The sequence below is a fragment of the Felis catus genome, chromosome E1 (genome assembly GCF_018350175.1).
Source record: "Felis catus isolate Fca126 chromosome E1, F.catus_Fca126_mat1.0, whole genome shotgun sequence".
NCBI lineage: Eukaryota > Metazoa > Chordata > Mammalia > Carnivora > Felidae > Felis > Felis catus.
This window is the reverse complement of record NC_058381.1, coordinates 4,996,282-5,023,940: the sequence shown is the minus strand read 5'-3', so window position 1 is coordinate 5,023,940 and position 27,659 is coordinate 4,996,282. Positions and strand designations below refer to the sequence as shown.

The 27,659-nt window shown below is 52.0% G+C and overlaps 1 protein-coding gene and 1 long non-coding RNA gene across 4 annotated transcripts in view; one reads left to right on the top strand and one right to left on the bottom strand.

Annotated features, from left to right (window-relative positions):
- Positions 1-27,659, bottom strand: part of ADPRM (ADP-ribose/CDP-alcohol diphosphatase, manganese dependent) — a 578,681-nt gene that overhangs the window by 230,482 nt on the left and 320,540 nt on the right. The gene's annotated exons all lie outside the window — the stretch shown is intronic.
- On the top strand, positions 7,705-13,166 carry LOC123382118. The gene is made up of 5 exons (XR_006590024.1): positions 7,705-8,926; positions 9,359-9,459; positions 10,072-10,294; positions 12,735-12,796; positions 12,953-13,166. It is a non-coding gene; the product is annotated as an uncharacterized LOC123382118 (long non-coding RNA).

Here is a 27,659-nt window from a genome sequence, read left to right as displayed (position 1 = left end):
TATGACATCTCGATGATAACATAAAGGGTACATTCTGCTTTTCTGTATTAGGACTGGCCCTCTTTTGTAAATAATTCATACCCACACCTCAACGGGGGACTACTGGGTTCCTACTACTCCAGGATTATAGGACCCGCCCCCTCCCCCCCCCCCCCCCCCCCCCACCGCCTGCTGGATGCTCTTCGTCACCCGTGTCAGAGAGCAGAACTCGGGAAAGTCTCCCAAGCCCTGGCCCATTCCCTGCTTTCTCCCATCTGAGGACTACAGCACCAAGAGAGGTCTCGGGTCAGCCTGTCCACACCACCCAGGAACAGGTTGCTGAGTCAGCAGGGTTAGCTGTGGGTTTGAGGTCAGTCTTGTCTCTACACCCAGGGCCGGGAGACAGCACCCCCAACCCGGCTTCAGATCCTCTGGGCACCAGGGCAGAGCGGTCGTTCATTCATCCAGTTAATATTTATTAAGCACTTGCTATGTGCCAGGCTCTGGACAGTGAACCAAACACACAAAATCCCTGGCCTCGGGAAGGTTCCATTCTAGTTGGATGGGCAGACGGGGGCGGGGGGAGGGGAAGATAAAAAACAATACATGTGCACATTAGCAAGGAATTGAGGCTAAGAAATAAAGTAAGAAAAGGACAGGTTGGGGGCGCCTGGGTGGCTCAGTCGGTGAAGCGTCCAACTCTTGATTTTGGCTCAGGTCATGATCTCACAGTTCGTGAGAAAGAGCCCCACGTCGGGCTCTGTGCTGATGGTGTGGAACCTGCTTGGGATTCTCTGTCTCTCCCTCTCTCTCTGCCCCTCCCCTGCTCATGCTCACTCTCCCTCCCTCTCTCTCTCTCTCTCTCCCCATCTCTTTCTCTAAAAATAAACAAATAAACATTTAAGAAACAAAAAGAAAAGGCAAATCCAGAGACAGAAAATGGACTGTCGGTCGGCTGCCAGGGGAGGGGGGAACGGAGAGTAAACTCTTCGTGGGTACAGGGCCTCTGGGCAGCGAAGACAATGTTTTGAATGGACGCAGTGTTACGGCCTTATAGGCAAATGCAGGCCTGGCCTTCTGGGCCCAACAGTGAGTCCCTGACTCCTGGGCGGTGAGGAGTTCCCGCCCACGGGCCTGGAGCTGATGGTCAACACCCGGTTCAACTGACCTTTCAAGAAAGCTGGGAAAACACAACACAGCCCATCAAGCGCAAAGACGGAAGGGTAAAGATGGCCAGGACACTGAAGAATCCAAGAACTTTTCTAAGAGGAAAGGCTGTAAGAACTATGAAGTTTAGGGGTGCCTACGTGGCTCAGTCATTTGAGCTTCCGACTTCGGCTCAGGTCATGATCTCACGGTTCGCGGGTTCGAGCCCCACGTCGGGCTCTGTGCTGCCAGCTCGGAGCCTGGAGCCTGCTTCGGATTCTGTGTCTCCCTCTCTCTGCCCCTCCTCAGCCCACATTCTTTTTCTCTCAAAAATAAATAAACATTAGGGAAAAAAAAAAAAAAAAGAAATATGAGGTTTAGCCAGACAAGTAGAAGACAGAGGGATGTCTTCTATCATCCAAACACTGGAATGAAACCAGATTAGCTCTGTGTGGACCTAGATAACAGAATTAGGACAAATGGACGGAAATGTAAAAGTGGAGGTTTTATTAGATATGAAGAAAAACGTTCTCAGAACTTACGATGTGGGGGCGGGGAGGCAGCTAGCCCGTACGAGTGGCTTTGTCAGGAGAAAACATAAGGGGGTCCCCTTGGGACGAGACCCTTCACACAAGCCCACTCTGAGGCTGGCACAGCCTGGAACTGGGGCCCAGGCCTAGGAAGCTGTGCCCTCGCCTGTGTGTCGGCCACAATATGCATGACCCGGCTGGGCGGCAGCCCTGTGTGTTAGCATGACGGGCTGCTCCTGGACAAGCAGTGGGTCCAGAATGTTCCAGTCACTATGGCTGTGTAACAAGCCACTCCAAAGCTTAGTGGCTTAAAAACCATAACGTTGGGTGCCTGGGTGGCTCAGTCTGTTAAGCATCACGCTTCGGCTCAGGTCATGATCTCACGGTTTGTGGGTTCGAGCTCCGCGTCGGGCCCTGTGCTGACAGCTCAGAGCCTGCTTGGGATTCTGTGTCTCCCTCTCTCTCTGCCCCTCCCCCGCTCATGCTCTGTCTCTCTCTCTCGAATTAATAAACATTAAAAAAAAATTTTTTTTAAACCCGTAACATCATTTATTTTGCTCACAGATGTGCAAAATGGGGCAGGGCTCGGCAGAGATAACCTGTGGGTGCCCCACTCTGTGTCGGATGGGGCGGCCTGGAGACTGAGGGCTGGGGCCCAAGCTGGGGCCACCCCAACACATGGCCTCATGGCCCAGCCTTCCTCACAGCGTGGCCGCTGCGTTCCAAAGCCACGCGGCCCAAGACAGAAAGCAGCAGGTGTCTCGCCTTTGAGGACCGGTGTCCGAGGTGACTTTGTGCCGCTCCCCCCTCGACCTAGTCCTCGATGCAGTTCCCCCTTGAAGGAGGGGGAACGGACCCCGTCTCCTCACTGGGGGCCTGGCAAGGTTTTAGAAGCACATGCGGAACTCTGACGAGTGTCGTGGCCTTTTTTGGGGGGGAAATACAATATGACACGTGGGAAGAGGCGACGTGAGTGTCTGTCTGGCAGGAGCCCAAGGACACACACAAAGAGGCAGATATGCTCACACTGTCCCACAAAGCCAGGTGCCCGGGAGACCCACAGGCCGACACCCCATCTTTCTTCAGGCCAGCACCGCAGGAGGCCAGAGCCCCAGTGAGCCCTCAGTGACGAGAGGTCTCTTCTGTCCTATGCAGACGCGGGCTTCGAGTCTCTAGCGATCCCCTGACACACACCGCAAGTTCGAACCCCCAAGCCGGGACGCTTTGCAGGAACACATGACAGATGCGCCCTGACATCTCTGTAACTCTCCCAGAAGTGTGGACTTTCAGGGTGAGCCCGCGCTGGACCAAAGCCAGTTCCGCTGCTGTGTGTCTTTGGGAAAACTCCCGGACGACTCTGAGCCTCAGGTTCCCTAGCCTGGGAAAGGTGGAAGGTAAGGAGCTGCCATGGGGAGTATGTGACACCCGGAGCCCAGCTTCAGAGCCCAGCCCCGCGTGCTGCCGAGGACGGTGCTGGCAGAGGGCCTCCCACGGAGAGGGAGGCCGCACCACGCGGCTGGCACGCGGCCGTCTCGCTGGCCCTCTCTGGGTACAGCCGTGGGGACGCCTTGCCACCCCCACGATGGCCGGGCCACGCGTGTACCACACCCACAGCGCAGCTCGCCCGGATGCCGAGCCCTCCTTTCCAGAAGGTCACCTTCCCCGCAGCTGAGCTAATGGGATTAGGTTAATGAGTTCGTGGCCGGGTGGCCTGGCCGGGTGTCTTAGATGGTTGCATTTTCCAGCTGGTGATTAAGAGGCAGGCCCTGCAGGACTCAGGCTCATTACTGTGTAACTGAATCTGCTCCCAGATGCCAGCCGAGGCACGGAGAGGTTAAGTACATCTCCCAAGGCCACGAAGGCCGGCAGGGCTCCTCAGGGACAGTTCCGGGATGCCGGAAAGTGGCAGGCACCCTGGGGACAGCACCTGAGCCCAGAGCTCTTTCCGTCCATGGATGGCGGCCCAAGGACTGCAGGGGGGGGCGCTGTCCCCTTGTCCTCAGCATCTGCCCAGCGCTGCCCGCGGGCCTCGAGCCCAAAACACGGGCTTGGGGGCCTCGCTGAGAGGAGTGACAGCAGCAAGAACCTTGGAGGTGGGGTGGCCGGGCCAGGGTCCTTCAGCTGAGCTGCTCGGGAGGCTGGAAGGGATCAGGAGGCAGTGCAATGAAGCGGCCAAGTGCACGGCTCTATACCCAGCCTCTACCATTTACTGGCTCGGCGCCCATGGGCAACGTACTACCCTCTCTGGGCATCAGCTTTCTCATCTGTACAGCAGCGATAATGACATCAACTATCTCATAGGTTTACAGGAAACATTTAAATGTTTAAATGTTTATTTATTTTTGAGCGAGAGAGAAAAAGTGAGAGAGAGAGAGAGAGAGAGAGAGAGCATGCACGCATGACTGGGGGAGGAGCAGAGACAGGAGGACAGAGGATCCCAAGTGGGCTCTCCACTGCCAGCACAGAGCCTGACGCGGGGCTCGAACTCACTAACCCTGAGATCATGACCTGAGCTGAAGTCAGACGCCTGACCGACTGAGCCACCCAGGGGCCCCTTCACTTTTAAGTCTTCAATTTTAGCCGTTGGTTCACGATTAAATTTCAGATGGATTAAAGACTTGAGTTTTAAAAAAGAATCTAAGAATTAAAAGATAGGAGGATGTGAGCTCGCGGTCAAAATTTCAGACTCTGTGAATCAAAAACACTATAAATAAAGGGTAACATTCAATGTTACATATTCTGTATGACGCATAGAAGAGATGTGAATATACCACAGTCTGCATTCATTCTGATATACACAGGATTAATGACCCTACATTATAAATAAAGTTCAAAAATAGATACTAAAAGACCACTGTCCCAGGGGAGGCAAAATAAAAAACAAAGTGTATGAATTGCAAAGGAGATACACAAAAGAAGAAAGGCGAGCAGTTGGCAAACTGTAAAATGTCTATTTTTTTAGTAACCAAAAAAAAAAAAAAAAAAGTAAAATAAAACAACTACAAGGTACCTTTGCATTGACAAAATTGGTTTTAAATAGTAATATCTGGTTATGAGGAGAATGTACAGAACCTGTTTCTGCAGATGGGAATTTATGTGGTTATTATCTTTTAAAAAATTTTTTCTTTAATATTTATTTATTTTTGACAGAGAGAGAGAAAGAGAGCATGAGCGGGGGAGGGGCAGAGAGAGAGGGAGACACAGAATCCGAAGCAGGCTCCAGGCTCTGGGCCGTCAGCCCAGAGCCCGATGCGGGGCTTGAACTCATGAACTGCGAGATCATGACCTGAGCCGAAGTCGGACGCTCAACCGACTGGGCCACCCAGGCGCCCCTGTGGTTATTATCTTTTTGAAGGAGAATTTGGTGTTCAAACCTGGCACATTTTTAGCCCAAACATTCCACTTCCATAAATTTTATCCAGGAAAAACACCACAAATGTGTACAAAATGTATCATCAAGATGACTTACAGAGCAGGACGTTGTTGGTTTCATTAATGATGCCATATGCATTAAGGTAAACACGGGGGGAGTCTGTTAGAGGGACACATAGACAGCATTTTCTTTTTCTTTCTTTCTTTCTTTCTTTCTTTAAAATTTATTTTTGAGAGAGAGAGAGAGCACGCGTGAGGGTGGGAGGGGAAAGGGGGCAGAGAGAGAGGGAATCCCAAGCAGGCTCCATGCTGTCAGCACAGAGCCTGACGTGGGGCTCGAACTCAGAAACCACAAGATCATGACCTGAGCCCAAGTTGGACGCTTAACCGACTGAGCCACCCAGGCGCCCTGACAGTATTTTCCAAACTGGCCACCTTCCCCAAGTCCAAGGGGCTCCCTGAGCAGATTCAGCAACTGCCCGTGGCGGGGGTGTGGGGGACCAGTAGCACGGGAGAAAACCAGGGGCCAGGATCAGGAAAGACTGGAAGCTTCCAGTCCTGTTTCAACGAGTCCTGTTCCACCATTAGGATGGTGGGGGCCCGTGACGGAGCGCATGTGCGAGGATGTTCATGAAAATGCTAGCTCTCGTGTGTGCTGGCATATTGAGTTACAGGTTTGGAGTTCTAGTTTTTTTGCTTCTTCTCCCAGAAAGTGCTTTGATAGATTACTGAGACCCCCCCGCATCTCTTTCGGAGGAGGGAGGGTCGTCTGACACTGACCCACATTCCCTTTTAAGATGTCCCGGCAGTCTAGACGGAGCCAGGCTTCACCTTTGGCCTACTTGGCACGTTGGATTTATCTCATCTGCAAATGCGAGACATTTAGGAGATAACGTATCGATGTCAAGATTTGGGCATCGTTAAATCCAGCGAACGGTCTCCCGAACGGTCTCCCGGGAGCTGATGGGAAGATGCTGTATTATCTATCGCTGGGAAACCAGCATCTCACAAGCCCCGAGGACAAGTATCTCGGAAATGGGGTGGAGAGCAGATTGCCTGATACGCCAGCCATTCCTCCTGTCTCTTTTGATAGAAGGGCTGCTGCTTACTATGGGGTGTCCTTGCTCTTTCGACGGGAGAGGGCAGGACAGCAGAGGGAGCTTGGAATGCGAAAAAGGGCTCGGCCTTTATAAAACGACCTCAGATTTATCTCTTTTGAGCTGTGCTTGAGGCTACATTATCCACTTGGCAGCCATCAAAGGTCCATGAAATCTCCAACGTCCTTTTCAGCCCGGGGACACCAGAGCTACCGACGGAGTGTGTTTTGCGAGGGACAAGGGGGCTGAAACGGTGCAGATCAACATGTCCAGGTCGACTGGGGGGCTCTCCCACAGAATGTAGAGGCTGGACGTGTTCTCTATCTCTGCTGTCCTCTACAGCAGCCACCAGCCGCACGTAGGGAGTGAGCCGTTTGAAATACAGCTCAAGGGGAAATCCGTGGGTCTGGATGTTGTTTAATATCAACCAATCTATATTTATTTTTTTAAATTTATTTTTTTTTAACGTTTATTTATTTTTGAGACAGAGAGAGACAGAGCATGAACGGGGGAGGGTCAGAGAGAGGGAGACACAGAATCTGAAGCAGGCTCCAGGCTCTGGGCTGTCATCACAGAGCTCGACGCAGGGCTCGAACTCACGGACTGCGAGATCGTGACCTGAGCCGAAGTCGGCCGCTCAACCGACTGAGCCACCCAGGCGCCCCTCAACCAATCTATATTTAAATAGCCAGGTGTAGCTAGTGGCTCCCTTATTGGGTGGCTCGGCCTGGCGGTTCAGAGAGCACAGTCTGGCTTCGTACGGCCTGGGTCTGAACTGCAGCTACCCTCACGCCGATACTGGACGAGTTGCTGAACGTCACGTTACCTCTCTGGACAGTGGGGTGATGCCAGGACCCAAGCCTCTCCCGAGAATTACCTGAGCTGCTCCGTCTGTTATTTATGTGCGTGACATCCACTGTCCTCTCTCTTCCACCCCACTCTGTCCTCCAGAAGCAAGATCCCCACGGACACATCAAGGACCCCCTTGTCTTGCCCCCTGGCTTCCAGTTGGGTTCAGGCGCCGAGAAGTGCCGACAGGAAGCTGGAGGGCAGGGGGAGAGAGAGGTAGCTTCCTCCCTGCCTGGTGGCCATGCCGAGTCCCTCTGCTGGAGGCCGGGGCCCAGCCCTCCGGGCGGCTCTCCCAGCACCACCCTCTCCGGCTTCTAGTTGCAGGGCCCTCTCCTTGCCCTTCCTTGTCCTGTTGCTTCCCCAACGACGTCGCCTCTCACTGGCTTCTCTTGCTGTGGCCCACATCTTGGTGAAGGTCTTTACAATGTTTACTAAGGTCTCTTCGGTAGCTCCACTTGAGGGTGTTTTCCATTTCCTGCCAGAGCCTGACAGGCAGGGTTAATGCTATTCCCGTCCTCGTCACTCCACCACCGTCCATTATGACCACAGGACATTGTGCAGCTGTGTCCTAGGCTCGTCAGCCCCACTGGCTTCGTCTTTCTGACCAACCCCTAAGTCTTTTTTTTTTTTTTTTAATTTTTTTAACGTTTACTTATTATTGAGAGACAGAGAGACACAGAGCATGAGCAGGGGAGGGGCAGAGAGAGAGGGAGGCACAGAATCTGAAGGAGGCTCCAGGCGCTGAGCTGTCAGCACAGAGCCCGACGCGGGGCTCGAACTCACAAACCGAGCGAGATCGTGACCTGAGCCGAAGCCGGATGCTCAACCGACAGAGCCCCCCGGGGCGCCCCTGACCAACCCCTAAGCCTTATTCACTGACCTCAGCTGGCTGGTTGGGGTCTTTAGAAGTGGGAAGATGATCATCAGAAAACAGGTGTTTTCCCCACCAGAATCCCTACCCCCAGGGGACTGTCGGATACACTTTGTTAGCAAGCCCATGCCAGAGAACATTCTAGTTGCTGCTTTTCTGTGCTTCGCGTGAGAACAGTGAAAGCTTGAATCCGTTACCCGTGGCCCAGTGAGACCAGCACTCCCCCTGCCCCCCACACCAGCCTGCGCCCTGGTCACGCCCCTAATCACGGGCCATCGCCGAGGACCACTGGCATTCACTCCGTGTCCCTAAGGAAGAAACACAGCCGTGTCTCTGCCCACGTCAGGCCTCACTGGCTGGAGAGCTGGCCAAGGTCAGGAGCTGGCTGCTAGGTGCTCAGGGTGAGGACCAGGCGTGGGCATGACGGAGAAGAGGGGACAACAGCTTCGAGCCCAGAGGGGTGGGTCCATTGTGCCAGTGAGCACTTCCTGCTTGCGAGGGGCCCGGAGCGTCTGGGAGGGTTCGTGCGTGCAAGTGGGAGAAGAAGTCAACCCAGGTCGATATAAGGAGAAAAAAGTAATTAATTGGGAGGCTATCGCGTGGGTGCCACAATGGCCACAAACACTCGAGAGTCAGGTTCTGGGAAATGGGCGGCTAACAGGCAGGCCCGACCAAAATCATGCCAAAGAGCCGGTCGTGTGGCTTCTGTCCCCCACATACTGGGCTCCCAGCTGGCCTCCTGCAGGTGCCATCGCCTAAATGCATTCTGCCCCCTCCCTGCTTCTCTGGGTCGCCAGCTCCTGATTCAGAGTCCCAGGTGGGTGGGGCTGGTTGGTTGAATCAAAGCCACTTGCCACGTCCCTGCTGCCAGGGGGCTGGGAGGACAGTTGAGACCTTGCAGCTTCTGTGGGCTTTGTCTCCCACCAGGACACTATGGCAGGGAGCCCCCCAAACATAGGGGTGAGATCTTGGACAGCCATTACCACAGGGTGAGACTGCCTGTAGCCTGGAGGAACCTCGAGCCTGCAGACCGGCCAATGTCAAATACTGACTTTATCGTGCGTAAGAACCAACCGGGGCAGGTAAGCAAACTTGCACATTCGCCACTCTTTAAAGACCTGGACCCCATCCGCCGATGATGGGGTCTGGAAATACACATGACACTGAGGCAGGTGGTCCCCAGACTCGCATAGACACCCCAGCAGATGCCAGTACCTTGCCCAAGTTGCTCTGAGGGCACAGAGGAGGCTTGGATCTAACCCACAGGGAAAAACGGAGTCTTGAAGAATGAGGTGGGGTGGGGGAGGTGAGGAGGAGGAGGAGGACAATTCGGGCAGAGGGTATGGGATGAGCCCAAAGCACTGCAGTGAGGCCCAGCATGGAGGCATAAAGGAACTCAAAGAAACCGAGACTGACAGGAAGCCAGAACAGGGTGAGGCCTGGGAGGTGGGCAGGGTCTGGGTTAGCCAGCAGCCGTCCAAGCCAATCCAAGGGGGTCCTGCTTTCTCTTTCAGCCAGTGTTTTCAAACAGATCACGGCTCACTCCTGGGTCATGCAATCAGTTTAGCGGGTCATGGCCAGAAGTTTTAAAACGTGATGTAGAAGAGAAACTCAGGTTAAGTATCAGTTCTTGGAAACTCTGCTTCACTTACAGAAATAAGTGTGTTCTAAAATCAATTGCAATGTAAAATAAAACTTTTTTTTAAAGTTCATTTATTTTGAGAGACAGAGAGAGAAAGCGTGAGGAGGGGAGGGGCGGGGGGGGGAGGGTAGTGGTGTGGAGAGAGAATCCCAAGCAGGCTCCGAGCTGTCAGCACAGAGCCCGATGTGGAGCTCAAACCCACAAACCATGAGATCATGACCTGAGCTGAAATCAAGAGTCAGATGCTTAAGCGACTGAGCCACCCAGGCGTCCCAGTAAAATAAATGTCTTACTGTAGGTCAAGGTACAGAAGTTTAAAATCCATGGTCATGGGTAGAAACGTGGTTTGAAGCTTTTTAAAAAGAATGGTATGATCGGGGCACCCGGGAGGCTCAGCTGGCTGAACATTCGACTCTTGATTCTGGCTCAGGTCATGATCCCAGGGTCGTGGGATCGAGCCCCAGGTCAGGTTCCACACTGAGTGCGGAGCCTGCTTGGGGTTCTCTGTCTCTGCCCTTCCCCACTTGCCCTTTCTCTCTCTCTCTCACTCTAAAATAAAAAATAAAAAGAATGCTATATGATTAGATATGCAGTATCGTCAAAGACCCCTCTGCTGCTGGTTGAATGTGGACAAGAGCGGAGGAGAGACCCTTCGGGACAAGCCTGAGGCCCATCTACAGGAGAGATGCTAAGGGCCCAAACCTCAGCGGTGCTCACCAGAACAGAGAGGAGAAGTTCCAGGCAAGATCAGGAAAGCCAGCGCCGGCTGGAGGCCTGACCAAGAAGAGGACAGGCTCCCCGTTGCCGGGTGGGTGAGTAGGAGGACGATGGTGCCATGACCCGAGCTGGGGGACAGCGGGGAGATGCCGATTTGGCTCCCAGCGGAAGCAGACCAGGTGCAGAAAATGAGCTAAGGGCCGGACACTCTGATCAGGGAGGCCTGACGGGGGTTAGCCTGAGACGTGAGCCACCTGCCCTAAGCTAAGCCATCGGACACTGTCTCCGGGATCGGAGCTGCGGGCAGAGGCACGCAGGACCGTTCACTCCGTAGGGCCGCCCCGGACAGAGTCACGTTCCTGCTCTGGAGGGCCCTTTCAGAGGGCCGGTCCTGCGGTTTCCGGCTAAATCAGTGAGCTCCCTGTCCCTGTCCTTTTTGGTTAGGCTAGCCAAAGCCGTTTTCGGTCGCTTACCACCAAAGAGCTCTGACTGCTAAATGGCACCCACTCTGCGGGTCTCCCAATGTCCGCGGCATTCAGGCGCCACCGTCTCAAAGGCGTTGCAAACTGCGAGGTCCTGATCAGATGTAAAGAACATCTCCCCGAGCCCTTCGTCTCCACTGGTGTCAGGCTGCCACCCGTCCCTCCACCTGCTGGGAACCTGGGGCTCAGCTTGGCGCTAGGGCAGGCAGGAAAGGTTGGAGATGAGATTCGGAATGGTCCCGGACCGCCCCCACACCGAGAGATCCACCGGAACCGTCTGCATTCCGAGCTACCACCACCCTTTACAGAGGGGACAGAGAGGCTGTGACGGTCAGGAGAAAGGGGGAGGAGGGGGACCAGGCACAGGGACGGAAGCTGCCACCTCGGCCGAGTAGAGTCAGGGCTCATAAACAGGTACCAGGGGTCTTTTCTGAGAGCCCTCTCTGGCCCCCCCGGGGACTATGTTAATTGGCTCCTCTGTGCTCCCACCGCCCCTGGGCTTCCCGAGGGTCCTGGCTTTACTGTCTCCTCCAGGCAAGCACAGTGTATTCACTGTGTCCTCCATAGGGTGCCTCGCACTCCACGGGCCCTGCAGGAACCAAGTGAACGAGCGAATGAGGGATCCAGGGATCCTTCCTCCTGCCCAGCGGTGGCTCCAATGTCCCTCTCCCACCGAAGCACCAGACCCAAATGCTGAGTACGCACAGCACTGCGTGGCCTGGTGACCCCAGAATCTGCCTTTCTGGTCCCTTCCCTCGGGGCTGTGGGCAGGGCTCCTGTTTACTTGGTGGCTAAGCAGAAGCCAGGTCTGGTCCGGGTGAGGCGAGCACAGTTTGGTCACGAATCACACAGCAGTGGAAAATCCCCAGCCCGGCCCCCATCTTGCCCGGGGCCTCGGTGCCTGGCTGGCAGGTGCAGGAAAGCCCGACACCAGGAGCTCTGAGCAGAAACCCCCTCGTCCAGCTGCAGCCTGGAGGCCCCGTGCGCCAGGCGGTCTGTGCCCAGAAGCCCCCTTCGCCTCCGGCCCTGCCTCTTTAACATCCGGCAGGGCAGGGCAGGGGGCCGGCGGGGGTGGGGGGGTGGGGTGGGGGTGGGGAGGCACAGGCCTGGGGTATCCCACCCCCACGCAGTCCACCAGGCCCCTTCAAGGGTCTGGACAGAGGTCAGCAAACGTTTCCTGTCGAAGGCCACATAGCAAATGTTTCAGATTTCGAGAACCACAACTACTCAACTTTGCTATTCTAGCAAGAAAGCAGCATACACAGCAAGCCGAAGAATGGGCTGGGCCATGTCCCAACAGGTCTTTAGGTATAAAAACAGTTGGTGAGGGGGCGCCTGGGTGGCTCAGTCGGTTAAGCATCTGACTTCGGCTCAGGTCACAATCTGGAGGTTTGCGAGTTTGAGCCCCGTGTCGGGGTCCGAACTCTCTCTCCCTCCCTCTCTCTGCCCCTCTCTCACTTGAGCTCTCGATTTCTCTCAAAAATCAAAATCAAAATAGTTAGTGGGCTGCAAAGTAGGGTTAGTGGACCTGCCAAGTCTCCCACAGAGTCCCCCCCCAACCCCCACCCCCAGGGCAGCGTCTAGAGCAGTGGTTCCCAACCCAGGTGATGGTGTCCCCCACGGGACACGTGGCAATGTCTGGAGACAGTGCATGTGAGAGCCCCCTCTCCCCCGCAACAACAAAGAATCATCCAGCCTAAAATATCAACAGTGCCCAGGTTGAGAAGTTCTGCTTTATTGCAGTAGGTTTCAGAGTGTGGCCGTTATCACCTGGGAAGCCATTAGACTCGAACTTTTTCAGCCCCTCCCCTGTCCCTACTGGATCAGCACCTGGGGATGGGGCCTAGCATCTGTATTTTAAGTCTTTTTTTAACGTCTATTAATTTTTGAGAGACAGAATAGAGACAGAGCACGAGCAGGGGAGGGGCAGAGAGAGAGGGAGACACAGAGTCGGAAGCAGGCTCCAGGCTCTGAGCTGTCAGCACAGCTCCCTTCAGTGGTTTCTCCACCCCTTCCCCACCTTAACTCCCATAATTCCTCCTTTTAGAGGAAGATCAGCCCAACTGAGACCAACAATTATACCAAGTTGCAAATAAACACAACCCAGGGAGGTGAGAATTCCTGAGTCTTTCCTCTGCAAGACACCTGGCTGGGGAATGGGGGGTGGGGAGGTAGCTGGAGGCAAAGACAACCCTCCTTGCCTTGTCCCCCACCCCCTCCACTCATACTCTAAACTACACAATATGTATTACTTGGCTATTCCCCAGGGTAAATCTTCCTCCCGGCCATACTTTCTGCTGGATTCCAAGAGTGAGCCAGAGATTTTGCTCTTTGCAATTTAATCACAACGTGTTTGCTCCATGGTTAAGAAAGTGGCTTCACCGGGGTGTTTGTGTGGCTCAGTCGGTCGAACGTCTGACTTCGGCTCAGGTCATGATCTCGTGGTTCCTGAGTTCGACCCCCGCGTCGGGCTCTGTGCTGACAGCTCAGAGCCTGGAGCCTGCTTTGGATTCTGTGCCTCCCTCCCTTCCTTCTGCCCCTCCCCTGCTTATGCTGTCTCTCTCTCAAAAATAAATAAACATTAAAAAAATTGGGGAAAAAAAAAAAACGGTTTCACCACTGTTCACACCTCTTAAAAGGCCCTTTGCTGGACTTTTGAAGGATCCCCTGGTGGGGCTGCCCAGCCCAGGGCGGGGGGCGGGGGGGGGCGGGCGGGGAGGAGGCCCCCACTGCTTGGACAAGGTCCATTTGACCTTTCCCTCTCACTGGGGCCCAAATGGGGCCAAAAGGGAGGACACACCAGGTGCATCAGAAGAGCCGGCAGCGCAAATGCCATTTGCATTCTGGGTGGAAGGAAACTGCCTGAGCCTGAGCCGTGCATGGTCTGTTAGCTCTGAGGTGGTGGGAGAAACACATAGCTGGCCTCGCTGGCCAGCCCCTCGGGAAGAGACGCATAACGTCCTCGGTGCAGCTGACGTATAGGGACGGACAGAGTCAGAAAGGAAGCTACCGGTCCGTGTCCCCAAACAGATCATTCTGGGATGAGTTTCTTTGCCCAAGGTGACTCACCTGCCCTCACCCAGCCGCGCCCAGCCACACCCAGCCACAAACTTGCCAGTCCCTTAGGTGGGTTCCGGAGTGCCACTATCGGGAAACACAACACATCAGGTCAGGTCAGTCCCAAGTTCCAAGTCCCAGCTTCAGCCCTGGTGCCCGGGGCCGGTGGGGGGGCACATTCTCTGGCTGGGGTCTGGGAGTAACCTGGAGGCAGCCAGTGGGGCTGATAGAAGAGACGGACAAACCCTTGACTTGTCAAAGCCCTCAATGCCGTTCACAGCAGACATGTGCTTGGGGACGTTGGTCACTTCCCTGACCGCCACTCTCCTCATCTGTAAAACGGGACGTTGCTCTGTACTGGACTGCAAGGCTGCCAAATGTCTCCCACATTGACGACACCCTACGGGCCACCCCCCCTCCCCCCGCGCTCCACCTGCCTGCATCACAGACTGCCTGGCGATTCCTTCCGTGTGCTCGTATTTTATGGGATATTCACAATGCCCTTTAGCTTTCCCGTGAGTGTTTTATTTTTTTAAATTTTTTCTTTAAAGTTTATTTATTTATTTTGAGAGAGAGAGAGCACACAAGCAGGGGAGGGACAGAATCCCAGGCAGACTCTGCCCTGTCAATGCAGAGCCCGATGCACGGTTCAGTCTCACTGACCATGAGATCATGACCTGAGCCAAGATCAAGAGTCAGACGTTTAACTGACTGAGCCCCCGAGGTGCCCCCAAGATCCGTGTTTTATTTATTTATTTTTTTAAATTTTCTAATGCTTATTTATATTTGAGAGAGGGAGACAGAGTGTGAGCAGGGGAGGGGCAGAGAGAGAGGGAAACACAGAATCTGAAGCAGGCGCCAGGCTCTGAGGCATCAGCACAGAGCCTGATGTGGGGCTCGAACTCACAGACTGCGAGATCATGACCCGAGCCGAAGTCGGACGCTCAACCAACTGAGCCCCCCAGGTGCCCCCAAGATCCGTGTTTTATTTATTTATTTTTTAATTTTCTAATGTTTATTTATATTTGAGAGAGGGAGACAGAGTGTGAGCAGGGGAGGGGCAAAGAGAGAGGGAGACACAGAATCCGAAGCAGGCTCCAGGCTCTGAGGCATCAGCACAGAGCCCGATGCGGGGCTCGAACCCACGAACCCTGAGATCATGACCCGAACCAAAGTTGGATGCTTAACCGACTGAGCCCCCCAGGTGCCCCAAGATCTGTGTGTTAAGCTCCACACTGCTGCACGGCATGTTGGATTCCTGTGTCAACCACCTTGATATTTCCAGAGACATATACATATTAGTTGCGTGATAAACATACATGGTAGATAGAGGCACAAAATATACCCACTGAGTGAGCGAGTGGGTGGATTTAAATCTTGTAGCTCTTTCTGAGATGGACCCAGGACAGCTCCCCAGGCTCCTGTCTCAGGGCCTCTGCAGGGAACAGCCCCAGTGGGAAGGGCAGAAGCAGATGGCTGTCTCCCAGCGAGGAGGGCCAGCAGGGGGGCCCGCAGCTCCCTGGAGCAAACACGCACAGTGCCCCACAGTGAGCGTGGAAAGACCCTTTGTTTCCTCTGCCCTTTGTGTGCCACCCCCCGCCCCGTACCCACCCACCCCCAGGGATGCAGGTACCTGTGCAGTTGCTAGGGAACCATCTCTCTGAGCACCTATGGGAAGGGGCTGTGCTCACCAGGGCTCAGGAGCCTGTGCCTGCTCTCTGCTCCAGGAGTTTGTGGTGGGACCAGATTAGGCCTCCCCTGGACCATCACCTGCACTGAGGGCTTTCTCCCCGCCCCCGCCCCCCCCCCCCCACACACACAGTCAGGCTGTCGATCTGGGAAAGTGGGGAAAGTGAGATGCCCGGGATGCCCTGGAAAGAAACGATGGCCACCAGTCCCTCCCTCGAGGGGAGAGAGAGGGATGGGCACTCCATCCTGTCTGGTGAGGCAAGATGATGATGGCAAGGCCACCAGCTCAGAGACGCTGGGAGACGTTTGGTGGCATTTGTTCATTGGGGTGAAGTCCCCAAGGGAAGCAGAGAAATGCTCTGCTTTTTAGAACCACTGAAATCTGGGGTTCTCAGCCAGGAATATTTGCCTCTCTGCCCTCCCTCGGGGGGGGGGGGCATTTAGCCACCTCTGGGGACATTTTTGATTGTCATGACTAGGAGGTGCTACTAGCATCTAGTGGGTAAAGGCCCAGGACACTACTTAACCATCCTACATCACACAGGACAGCCCCCACCCCAAAGGAAGAACCAATCCAACAACTTCTGCCTGCTAGGCTCCTCCTTCTCTTTGTTAATCCCTGCTCATTGTTCGGATCTCCTCTTGTCCAGTAAGCCTTTCCAGGAACCCCAGGCTGGGTCAGTGCCCACCCCACTCCCCTTTTATTCTCTCACCGGCACCCTGCACTCAGCAGGTGTCTTATTCACAGTTCATCCCCAACACCCAGAATGGATAGCCTGATGAGCACATATGTTCGGTCTCATTCGGTTCTTCAAATCTTTCGTTCCTTAGCACAGTTGTCCCAGCATTTTTAAATTTTTTTTTTAATGTTTATTTAATTTTGAGAGAGAGAGAGAGAGAGAGAGAGAGAATGAGCAGAGGAGGGGCAGAGAGAGAGGGAGACATAGAATCTGAAGCAGGTTCCAGGCTCCGAGTTGTCGACACAGAGCCCGACGAGGGGCTCGAACCCACTAACTGTGAGATCATGACCTGAGCCGAAGTCAGAGGCTTAACTGACTGAGCCACCCAGGCGCCCCTGTCCCAACTCTTTAGACACATGTCAAATGCCTCAAAGGCGCTTACTGAGACTTAATAAGCATAGGTCCCCTCCCCCCCAGCCCCACCCCTCAGCCCCTAGCCCAATGTCAAGCATAGGAGTGGACAATCAACAGCAGTTTGCTGCCTGCTTCCTGCCTGGCCTGGGCCTCCAGGCCACTCCCTCCAGGAAAAGGAGTGAAGGATTCCTGTGCATCTGCAGAGACTGAGAGCCAGGAGCCTGGACAGGACCCCCAGGGCATCGAGGAAGGAATTAGCTCCAATCGCATTAACGTGGTTCTCAGGAAATGCTGTTGAATTAGAGGTTACAGCCATGCCAGCTGCCTCTTTTTAATAGGACACTAATGCTCATTCTGAGTAATTGCTCTATTTGCAATGGTTTCTTAATGTTCAGCTTCTGGAGACCTGAGAGGAAAGCATCTTGTGTTTCCAGTAATCAGCTCTCGGCTGGGCAAGGCAGGAACCCGAGCTGGGGAAAGGCCCTTCCTGGCCAGACCAGGGGACCCACGATGCAGACAGCCTGAGGAGGGGGCGGGGGCTGGGTTCCCTGGCCAGCTCGCGCTCCCAGGACTTTGCAGAGGGTCAGCTCGTATAGGCAGAGGCAGGCAGGTCTCTGTGCACAAAAGAGCCTCACTGAGCCTTCTCTAGGGCTCCCTGCATAGTTACGCTTCTTGCTGCCTAAGGCAAGTCCCTGCTAAGTGTTCTAAGGGCGTCCGGCACCTCTCCCAGCATAACATTTATTATGCTTACCATCTTGATTCTAATAGCACTTCCCGTCTTGGTTATTAGAGTAATTAAGGTTCACTGGCGGGGAGAAAAAGCAAAGTGTACAGAAGGAAACAGATTGTATTGCCACAGCACTCGATGATCATACCTCTCTAACATATTTTCTATGCAGATGCACACATAAAGATCTGAAAATACCATTTTTAAAAAAAAAATAGGGCTGATCACACCATCCACCCTGGTTTTTTGTTTGTATGGTTTTTTAACAACAGGATGGCCATGCTTCATTATAATTGCTTATACAATTGTCTGCCTTTCCAATGAGTGTCTGCTCCCTGTGGACAGCATCCATCAGGGAGGAAAAATTTTCCTCTACCCCTCAAGATTCTTCTGGCTGGTCTAAGAACTGACGTGAGAACAGATTAACCGAAGAAAATAAAAACGTATTGATGTGCATAGGGAATCCACATAAACATTAGAGATTCCAAAGACACTCAAAATGAGGTGTATATGTCATTCTGGACTAAGGAGAAGGGGGCAGGGGTCTGGGACTACAAAGGCAAGAAAGGCTATTCACAGAAAGAATGGAAAAAAATGAATGTTTGGTAAACAAATGGCTGCTGGGCCATCCAGAAACACTGGGACATGGGATTTTGATCAAACCAGCCTTGCTAGGCTCCTCCCTGCAATACCTAGTTCATATTCTACTCTAGTATATTCTATAGTGATAGCACCCTTCCGGGAGCATGTCTTCTATCCAAATTCTTTTAGGCAGTTAGGGGGAGGGAGAAAGAAACACCTATCGAGTTTTCTGTTTCTTCAAAATAGCCTTAAAAAAATCCACCTGCCAAAAAGATACATTCTGGGAGGGGCAAATTTTGCTCTCCGGCACACCAGACTCCACCAGGCTCACTGGTACTCACTGAGCAGAGAGCTAGCACATGGCAATCACTCCATAAATGTTAGCTGGTGAACCAGTCAGGATTCCCTGGGTTGCAAGCAACATAATTAAAGTACCCAATTAAGCACCCAATTACAACCGGCTAAAGCAAAAAAAAAAAAAAAAAAAAAAAAAAAAGAATGATTTAGCTAAAAAATCTTGGATATTCAAAAATAATTCTAACTTCAAATGAGACTTGATCCAGTAACTCATCCAGGACCTAATCAACCTTGGTCTTTATGTCTCTTTCTCCTGTCTTGTGTGGTGCTAGTGTCATCTTTAGGCTCCTCGTGGTGGCCCAGAAACTCTGGGGACAACATGTCATGGCCTCACACCATCGCCATAGAGTCCAGGAGAAGAAAGCAAGTCACTTCCAATAACAGTAGCATATGTTTTGGAGGGAGGGGACATTCCTTTCTCTGAACCCATCCCTGTGGTCAAGGGCATGGGTGGAGCTGGGGGTGGGGTCAATCCTACCCAAGCCCCATGGGGAGACTGGAGAATAAATGAAATACAGGAAAATCCCAGTGTTGGAAGGGAAAGGAAGATATGAAGACCCACTAGAAATGAATGATGGATAGATGGATGGACACATGGGTAGGGGGAAGAATGAATCCGCTCTTGAGGAGAGCATTATGGTTCTCACTCAGAGAAGGGAGTTTGTGAGGCAGATGGGATTCATGGGGAAGACAGGTGCCTGTCCTATCTCGAGAAGTTTTTGGCACGGAGCTGGGCCATCGTGTCCAGAGGAGGTCCAGCGGCCACCCCGTCACTGAATGAAGTCATTCAGTGCACAGGGCACTTCCTCCTTTTAGGTCTTGGTTTCTCCATTTGTAGAATGAGTTGGGGGCTGGGGATGGGCTAGGTTATGTCTCTTTCAGTTTTCAAATCCTATAGTTGAGTCATTTCAGACATTCTCCTCAAAAGTTAGCTGGCCTCAGCACCCCACTCTGAGGTCAGCCAGCCACCGGGAAAGAGTGAGGGTTAGCTGTGTGGACGGACACTGACCATTACTCGATCACCATGAGCCCCAACTAGTGAAAAGGGAACTTGTAGATGCAGGAAGAGTATTCCCCTCCAGAATTCTCTGGAACTTCGGTGATTTGTGTCTGAAATGAAGGACTTTGGCTTGACTCTGAGTCAATAGGAAGCCTCGGAAGGTTTCAGGCAAAGGACTGCCATGACCTGACTCCCATTTTAAGAGTCTCCCCACCAGCTATGTTGAGACTAGAGGAGGTAAGTACCTTCCTACTCCACTGCTCTCGTCCCCTTCCTGCTTACTTCCACCTCTCCCCAGGGCAGCTGAGGGGGCCAAGAGTTCTGAGCTGATACCAGTGAATCTAATCGTGAGGATATGAGAGGGGAGACGGTTCCTCTTCTGGCTTGACAGCTTGGGAAATAAGGGATTTTTGTTTGTGAACACCTCATGTCCAGGCGATGATGTAACAGCATACCTAAAGATAGACCTCTGCCTGGATTACTGGCATAGGCTCTCGACGGTCACTGCCGCCAGCAGGATGGGACAATCTATTCTCAACACAGCAGCCTGAGTGACTCTTTTTTTTTTTAATGTTTTATTTATTCTTAAGAGAGAGAGAGAGAGAAAAAGAGACAGAGCATGAGTAGGTAAGGGGCTGAGCAAGAAAGGGACACAGAATCCAAAGAGGCTCCAGGCTCCGAGCTATCAGCACAGAGCCTGATGCGGGGCTCAAACTCACAAGCCGTGAGATCATGACCTGAGCTGAAGTGGACGCTTAACCAACTGAGCCACCCAGGCGCCCCCTGAGTGACTCTTAAAATGGAAGCCCAACCACATCAGTCCTTTGCCCCAAACCCTCCTGTGACTTCCGGTCTCATTAAGAGTCAAGCCAAAGTCCTTGCATGGACGTACAGAAACCATCTGTTTCTCTTGCTCATCATGTTGTCTGTTTTCCCCTCTAGAACGGGGTCTTTTCTCTGTTTTGTTTGCTACACCAGTCTACCTCCACTGCCTGATACCCAGGAGATGCTCAAAAACTATCTGTTGCCTTCTGCTGAACGCACCCTCTTCTTCTACCCTTCTTTTGGGGTGAGAGGCGGATGACAGTGCCTCTGAGCGTTTGCTGCAGTCCCAGGCTGGTATTTCCAAGCAGGGAGCAAGAAGATGCAAAGCGGAAATGAGGAGTTGCCCATCAGATCAACTTTGGGCCATCTCGTTATTTATGGAATCCATTGATGCAATTTTGGGTACTCTGAGGTCAAATAAACCTTTTGGTTTATTTCATTCTTGTACCACGCTACCTAAATTGAGGCAGTCAAGAGTAAACAGAAACAAAATGCAGCTGCTGCAAAGACTTGGGAATTCTGCTTCCTCAGAGATTTGTCTTGGATAAGTTGGTTTCCTTCCACATCAGGGAAGAAACTGGAGCTCTGCCTCCCTGAGCCATCGGGTGTCTGGGTGTGCAAACCCCACACTCGGGGCTGTTTATTTCCTCCAGAGCACTTGGCTTGAAATGAAGTAATGAGGTTGCCCATTGAGTGGAGGTGCCTTGGTTGCAGAAGAAATTCAAACAGGGATCCCTCCCTAGAGGGAGACGGGCAGACCTTCCCGCTTCATTGTTCTTAATAATGAAGGCAATTCGGCAGTAGGGAAGTCAGTCTCGGGGGCCTGCCCTGCGGACGGTCTTGGGACAAGTGCCCTCCCCCCGCCCCCCCCCCCCCAAGAGCCCTCCTGATTACCCTCCCCCCCCACCTCCAGGTTTGGTTCTGGGTGACCTTTCCATCCTCTGTTCCTCAACACCCCCCCCCCCACCAACATCCCAGCTCCGCCAAAGCTGATTGGACAGTGGTGATCAGGTGACCCACGAAGAGCCAATCCTGGGCTGGCAAGCTCCAAAGACCAGAGTCTAGGCCAGTAGAGGGAGCTGGACCAGTCAGTTGTGCTCTCTCCGGAATCCACCAGGGTGACGGTGCTGTATCAGCTATGGGAGGAGAGCAAAACAAGGAGAGGGAGGTGGGGGTCCGGAGATCGGCAGGGTGATACAGAGAAGAAACAGAGCAGCTGAGTAAGCCAGCGAGGGGCGTGAGAATGAATGGACACTGAAGTAGCCGAACCCACATTAACGATGGGCCGTTACTGCCAAACCCAGCCCCGAAGCTGCTGTGGATCCCAGACTCATTTCCATCTCCGGGCTCTGGGAATCCTACCATCCTGGGTCCCGGGTTCAGGAGCCCACCCTGGTCCCGCTCTGGGATTTCTGTCTTCTCTTGGTGCCTGTGCCATTCTCACGATAACCACCCCGCCCCCGGTTTACTTAACTTCTTGAGCCCACACAGTGTTTTGTCTCTCCTCCAACCACAAAGGCTAACTCGGTACAATGCCTTCATTAACTTGGCCAGGCATCAATACTAAAGAGTGAAGTGTTTGGGTAGGGAGAACTCGTCATCAAAGGGCTTTCTGATTTCCCAAATGATAAGCAAAGCAACAGCTGCTTAATCGAACGTGGGTTCCCCACCTAGACTTAAAAGCAGCTCCCGTTTATTGAGTGTCTGCCATGGAATGTGCCTTTTCTAAATGCTTTCCATATTTCCACTCATTTAATACTCCCAGCGCCATGGGGTCCTTCTGTTTTCCTATAGCCGCTTTACAGACCAGGAAGTAAAACGAGTATGGGGCTTAGCTGGGATTTGAACCCACGGAGCGCTGTTCCAGAATCTGTGTTCTGAGGCACTCCGGTTTTCAGTCTGTCCGTACCAACTGCCCTTTCTAACGTACCCTAAATCCGCATTTGCTGCACACCTCTTTTTTCAGTTAATATATTCTACAGATCCACGGTATGGAAAACAAAGCCAAATGGAGCTTCTCTGATTGGAGATGGGGTGTGGGGTGATGCACCTGGAGTCCCAGCCACCTGATCCCCTTCCGTGCCCCCCACCCCGGACAGTGGTCCCTGGAGAATCGCCCCTTCTCTCCTTCCCCACAGGGAGTGTGGTTTGAAAAATCTCAAGTGTGTCTGTTTGTGGGCAGGGGGAGGGAAGCTAGGGCATGTGGGAGATAGGCTTCCAGAGGGACTCTGCCCTCCACGCACTCTGTAGACAAGTCATGTCGCCTCTGAGATTTCAGGGGAAACACCGGTCATTCGCGAGGGGACCCAACTTTCTGTCCATCCCAGGCTGCTGCTTGGTAGCTGGGTCGAGCTGCTGCCAAAGCCTCTCTAGCCAATTATGTTCTTCCCAGATAGGCTGGACGCAAAGGACGAAAAATCAAGGAAGGAGGGAGCAAGATTCACTCTGCCCCTAGCTGCCAGCTCACCAACTAGGCACAGAAGCTACGTACTTCCCACGCCAGTCATCAGCTTGAACTCTTGGGATTACTCTTCCCCAAATGTGAAGGGTTAACTCTCTCCCTCTCCCACTCTCCCTCTCCCTCCCCACCCCCCTCCATCTCCCCACCCAGCCCCCCTGTATGCCCCTGTTTCTCAACCTCCCCTCTTGGTCTGGCTGCTTTCTATCAGGTATTTGGACTTTATCTAACACACGAGTACTCCGTCATCAACCAAGAAATCACTCAATAATTGTTTGATTGTAGTAACTTCAAATCTCCTTTCTGATAAGTGAATCCTGCTTCCTTCCGTAGACTATGAGGTCTTAAAAACACACTTACACAGAACACAATTCAATTTTTAAGAGCTATAAGGCAGGTTTCCCCACAGAGATCAAAAGCACCACTTCCTGCAGGTGGCAGGCAGGGCCGTCTCTATTTGTCTGCAGAGATAAGAACAGCCGGCCGCCATCCAAGCTGAGCTAATTCCAGAGCACGCCCAGCAGACTTGTGCTGGATGCCTTTTAACAGACTCTGCTGAAATGCATAGTGGTGCTCTCCTGCAGCCCGTGGAAAGCCCTGTGCCCTGGGGCATAGGCACTGAGTGATGGCGTGTCAGGGTCATTTCAAAAAAAATGCTCCCTAGGCGGAAACAGGGAGCCAAGTGAGGAAGGGGCGTGGGCAGGAGGTCAAAACTATTCAGCAGGAAGGGGCAGTAATGTCTGGGGGCATGTGACACTCCAGCCTCCAGCTCTGCAAAACAACTTCTGACTCACACCCACGATGAAACCGCCCAAGGGATAAAGGGGTTTTTTCCACTCAGGTCTCAACTTTGGGACCAGAAGCAGGTCTTCGCCCCTTAATTCTGTCCTATTTGTCCATAAAGGCCCATAATTACGGCAACGGAAGTCAGGTTGTGGGAGCATTTTCTAGGCCAGCACTGAGCCGTGTGTTTGCTCACTGGTTCATCCAACCTATGAACCTTTTACTGCCAAGCCTGCTGTGTGCCAGGCTCTGTTTGGGGGTCCTGGGGATACAATGGTGGGTAAAATATAGAAAGTCTATCCCCTCAAAGGGCTCACGTTCAAGTGGGAAGAAAATTAAAAAATGCACAACTAAATACACAATATAAAGCAATGAGAAGCGCTTAGGAGAAAAATAAAGCAGGCTAAATGGGTAGAAAGTGAAGAAGGGTACTATTTCAGACAGAGGAGTACAGTCTTTAGGATAGGGTGTCCCCTGATGGTAACCTAAAGGAAGGGAGAGATCAAGCCACAGAGAGAGAACAATCCGTGTGGAAGAAATGCCATCGGGAAAGGGGACGGTGTGCGTGGTATGTGGGAGGGAAGCGGGGAACCCAGTAGGTATGGTGTAGAATGAGCAAAGGGGAGAGAGGCGGGACATGAGCTCAGAGAGGTCATAGGCCTTGTAGGAAGGACACAGACCTAGAACTTTCTTCTGGCACCACTAGAGAGTGTTGAGCTGAGGAGGGTCTTGATTTTTTTTTTTTTTTCCTTTAGAACAGTTCTGGCTACTGTGGGGAAAACAGAATTGAGGAGGAAAGATGGGGGAAGCCCAGATGCCACCGAGGCAGCAAAGGCAACAGTCCAGGTGACGGCTTTAGCGCTAACCCTCAGGGTGGACAGGAGTGGCCCCGCTGTGAATAGATTTCCAAAGTGGAAGCGACAGGTTTGTTGCTGGATTAGCTATGGAAGAGGAAAAGAAGTCAAAGATGATTCCAAGGGTTTTGGCTTGAGCACCTGGGAGAGGAAGACTTGAAGGCGGAGCTGGTGGGGAGGAATCAAGAATTTGGCTTGACCATGGGTGTGCCCTGCCCCCGGGGCTCTTTCCCAACCCTCCGAAGCCAAGAGCGGGCACTGTCCCAGCACTCACGGGTTGCATCAAATAAAGCTGTGGACACGCCCCGCCCTCGACACTCTCCAGCAGCCTTGCTAAAGCTGGTGGGAAAGCGTGCGCTCAGGAAACACCTCCTGATCGCCTGTCTCTGGTGGCCAGAGGGGCCTGTGTTCCTGGGCCCCATGGGACTGCAACAATCAGAAGGACGGTTCAGAGCATGCCCGGGCACTCAGTGCACAGACAGAGCCTGAAACACACACCCATTCTGCCTGTGGAAAAGGCCCATTTACGTGTCCTGGAACTTGAGGCTAAGGGATAGGCTTTGGGTGTGCCACACCTTTAGCGGCTACAAAGATACGCTCAGGGAATGCGGGCGGAAAGACATCATCTTCACAATCTCTCTTGGCGTGGCCACAGCTTGAAGGTACCTCCCAGAAGCGAGCTGATATACTTGTCCGAAGCCCTGATTCTTTCACCTGTCATCCAGGGAACACCTCCAGATCTCCTGGTCCAGAGGTCAACAGGGTCTACAACTGCAGTTCCATAGGACTGTACGTATGTACGTATGTTAAAAGCTGCTGCCTGAGGACCTGGCTTCCAATCACCTGGAACTAGGTGCTGAGAGCACTCCATCTGGAACACACTTGGCACATGCTCAACAATTGGAACCTGTCAAGGGTAAGTCAGGCTACCTTGACCTTAACGAGCACGAGGGACAACCAAGAGCTAGGGCAAGTTTGAAAGATAAGTGTCCTCTTCTACACAGGGCCACTCCTTCAAGATTGGGAGGGGAAGCTGTGTGTGTGCCAATTCACAGAAAGAGAGGGAGCCGAGCAAAATGAGAAAACAAAGGAATATGTTCCAAGCAAAAGAAAAAGACAAAATCTCAGGGGAAAAAAAAAAATCTTAATAAAACAGAGGTAAGTAAAATGTATGATAAAGAGTTCAAAATAACTGGGGTGCCTAGGTGGCTCAGTCGGTTAAGCGTCCGACTTCGGCTCAGGTCATGATCTCGCAGTCCGTGAGTTTGAGCCCCGTGTCAGGCTCTGTGCTGACAGCTCAGAGCCTGGAGCCTGCTTTGGATTCTGTGTCTCCCTCTCTCTCTGCCCTTACCCCTTCACACTCTGTCTCTATCTCTCTCAAAAATAATAAAACATTAAAAAAAATTTTTTAACAGTTCAAAATAACAGTCATAAATATGCTCACTGCACTCAGCAAGACAGATGAACACAGTGAGAGCACAACAAAGAGGCAGGGAATACAAGAAAGTACCAAAGAGAAGTCACAAAGCTAAGAAATACAATAACTGAAATGAAAAATACACTAGAGGGGTTCAAAAGCAGACTAGATGAAGCAGAAGAACAGATCAGCAACCTGGAAGACAGGGCAGTGGAACTCACCCAAACAGAGCAGCAAAAAGAAAAAGAATTTTTAAAAGTAAAGAGAGCTGGAGAGAGCGATGGGACGCCATCAAGCAGAGTAACATTTACATCACAGGGGTCCCAGGAGGAGAAGAGAGAGAAAGGGGCAGAAAAGTTACTTTCAGAAATAATGGCTGAAAACTTCCCTAACCTGGGGAAGGAAACAGACATCCAGGTCCAGGAAGCAAAGAGAGTTACAAATAAGATGAATTCAAAGAGGTCCACACCAAAACACATAATTAAAATGTCAAAAATGAAAGATAGAGAACTTTGAAAGCAGCAAGAGGAAAACAACTTGTTACATACAAAGGGATCACCATAAAACTCGTAATAGCTGACTTTTCAGTAGAAACTTTGCAGGTCAGAAGGGAGTGGCGTGATACATTCAAAATTCTGAAAGGGAAGAAAACAAAACTTCTAACCAAGAATATTCTAACCAGCAAGGCTATCATTCAGAATTGAAGGAGAGATAAAGAGTTTTTCAGACAAGCAAAAGCTAAAGGAGTTCATCACCACCACACCGGCCTTATAAGAAATGTTAAAGAGGGGCGCCTGGGTGGCGCAGTCGGTTAAGCGTCCGACTTCAGCCAGGTCACGATCTCGCGGTCCGTGAGTTCGAGCCCCGCGTCGGGCTCTGGGCTGATGGCTCGGAGCCTGGAGCCTGTTTCCGATTCTGTGTCTCCCTCTCTCTCTGCCCCTCCCCCGTTCATGCTCTGTCTCTCTCTGTCCCAAAAATAAATAAACGTTGAAAAAAAAAATTAAAAAAAAAAAAAAAAAAAAAAGAAATGTTAAAGAGACTTTTTTCAAGCAGAAAAGAAAACACGTAACTAATAACAAGAAAACATGAAAGTAAAAAATCTCACTGGTAAAGGTGAACATACATTAAAGGTATAAACCACTTATAAAGACAGAATGAGGGGCGCCTGGGTGGCGCAGTCAGTTAAGCATCCGACTTCAGCCAGGTCACGATCTCCCGGTCCGTGAGTTCGAGCCCCGCATCAGGCTCTGGGCTGATGGCTCAGAGCCTGGAGCCTGTTTCCGATTCTGTGTCTCCCTCTCTCTCTGCCCCGCCCCCATTCATGCTCTGTCTCTCTCTGTCCCCCAAAAAATAAATAAACGTTGAAAAAAAAATTAAAAAAAAAAAGACAGAATGAAGGTTTAAAAAGCAGTGGGGTGTCTGGGTGGCCCAGTTGGTTAGGTGTCCAACCTCGGCTCAGGTCATGATCTCACAATTCATGTGTTCAAGCCCCGCGTTGGGCTCTGTGCTGACAGCTCAGAGCCTGGAGCCTGCTTCTGATTCTGTGTCTCCCTCTCTCTGCCCCTCCCCCATTCACACTCTGTCTCTCTCTGTCTCTCAAAAATGAAGAAACGTTAAAAAAAAAATTTTTAAGTAGTAAAACTTAACTATAATAATTAGTTAAGGGATACACAAAATGAAAAGATGTAAAATATGACATCAAAAACATACAACATTTGTAGGAGGGGCAAAAAAATGTAGAGGTTTTTAAATGCATGCAAATGTAAGCTGCAATCAACTCAAAACAAGCTAATATGCACATAGGCTGCTCTATGTGACCCTCATGATAATCACAAAGCAAAAGCCTATAGTAGCCTCACATTGGGCTCTGTGCTGGCAGTGTGGGGCCTGGTTGGGATTCTCTCTCTCCCTCTCTCTGCCCCTCCCAGCTCGCTCTCTCTCTCTCTCTCTCTCTCTCTCTCTCTCTCAGTAAATCAATAAACTTAAAAAAAATTAACTCAAAATGGATTAAAGACTTCAACGTAAGATCCGACACCATAAAACTCCTAGAAGAAAACATAGGCAGTAAGCCCCTTGACATCAGCCTTGGCATTGAATTTTTAGGTTTGACTCCAAAAGCAGAGGTAACAAA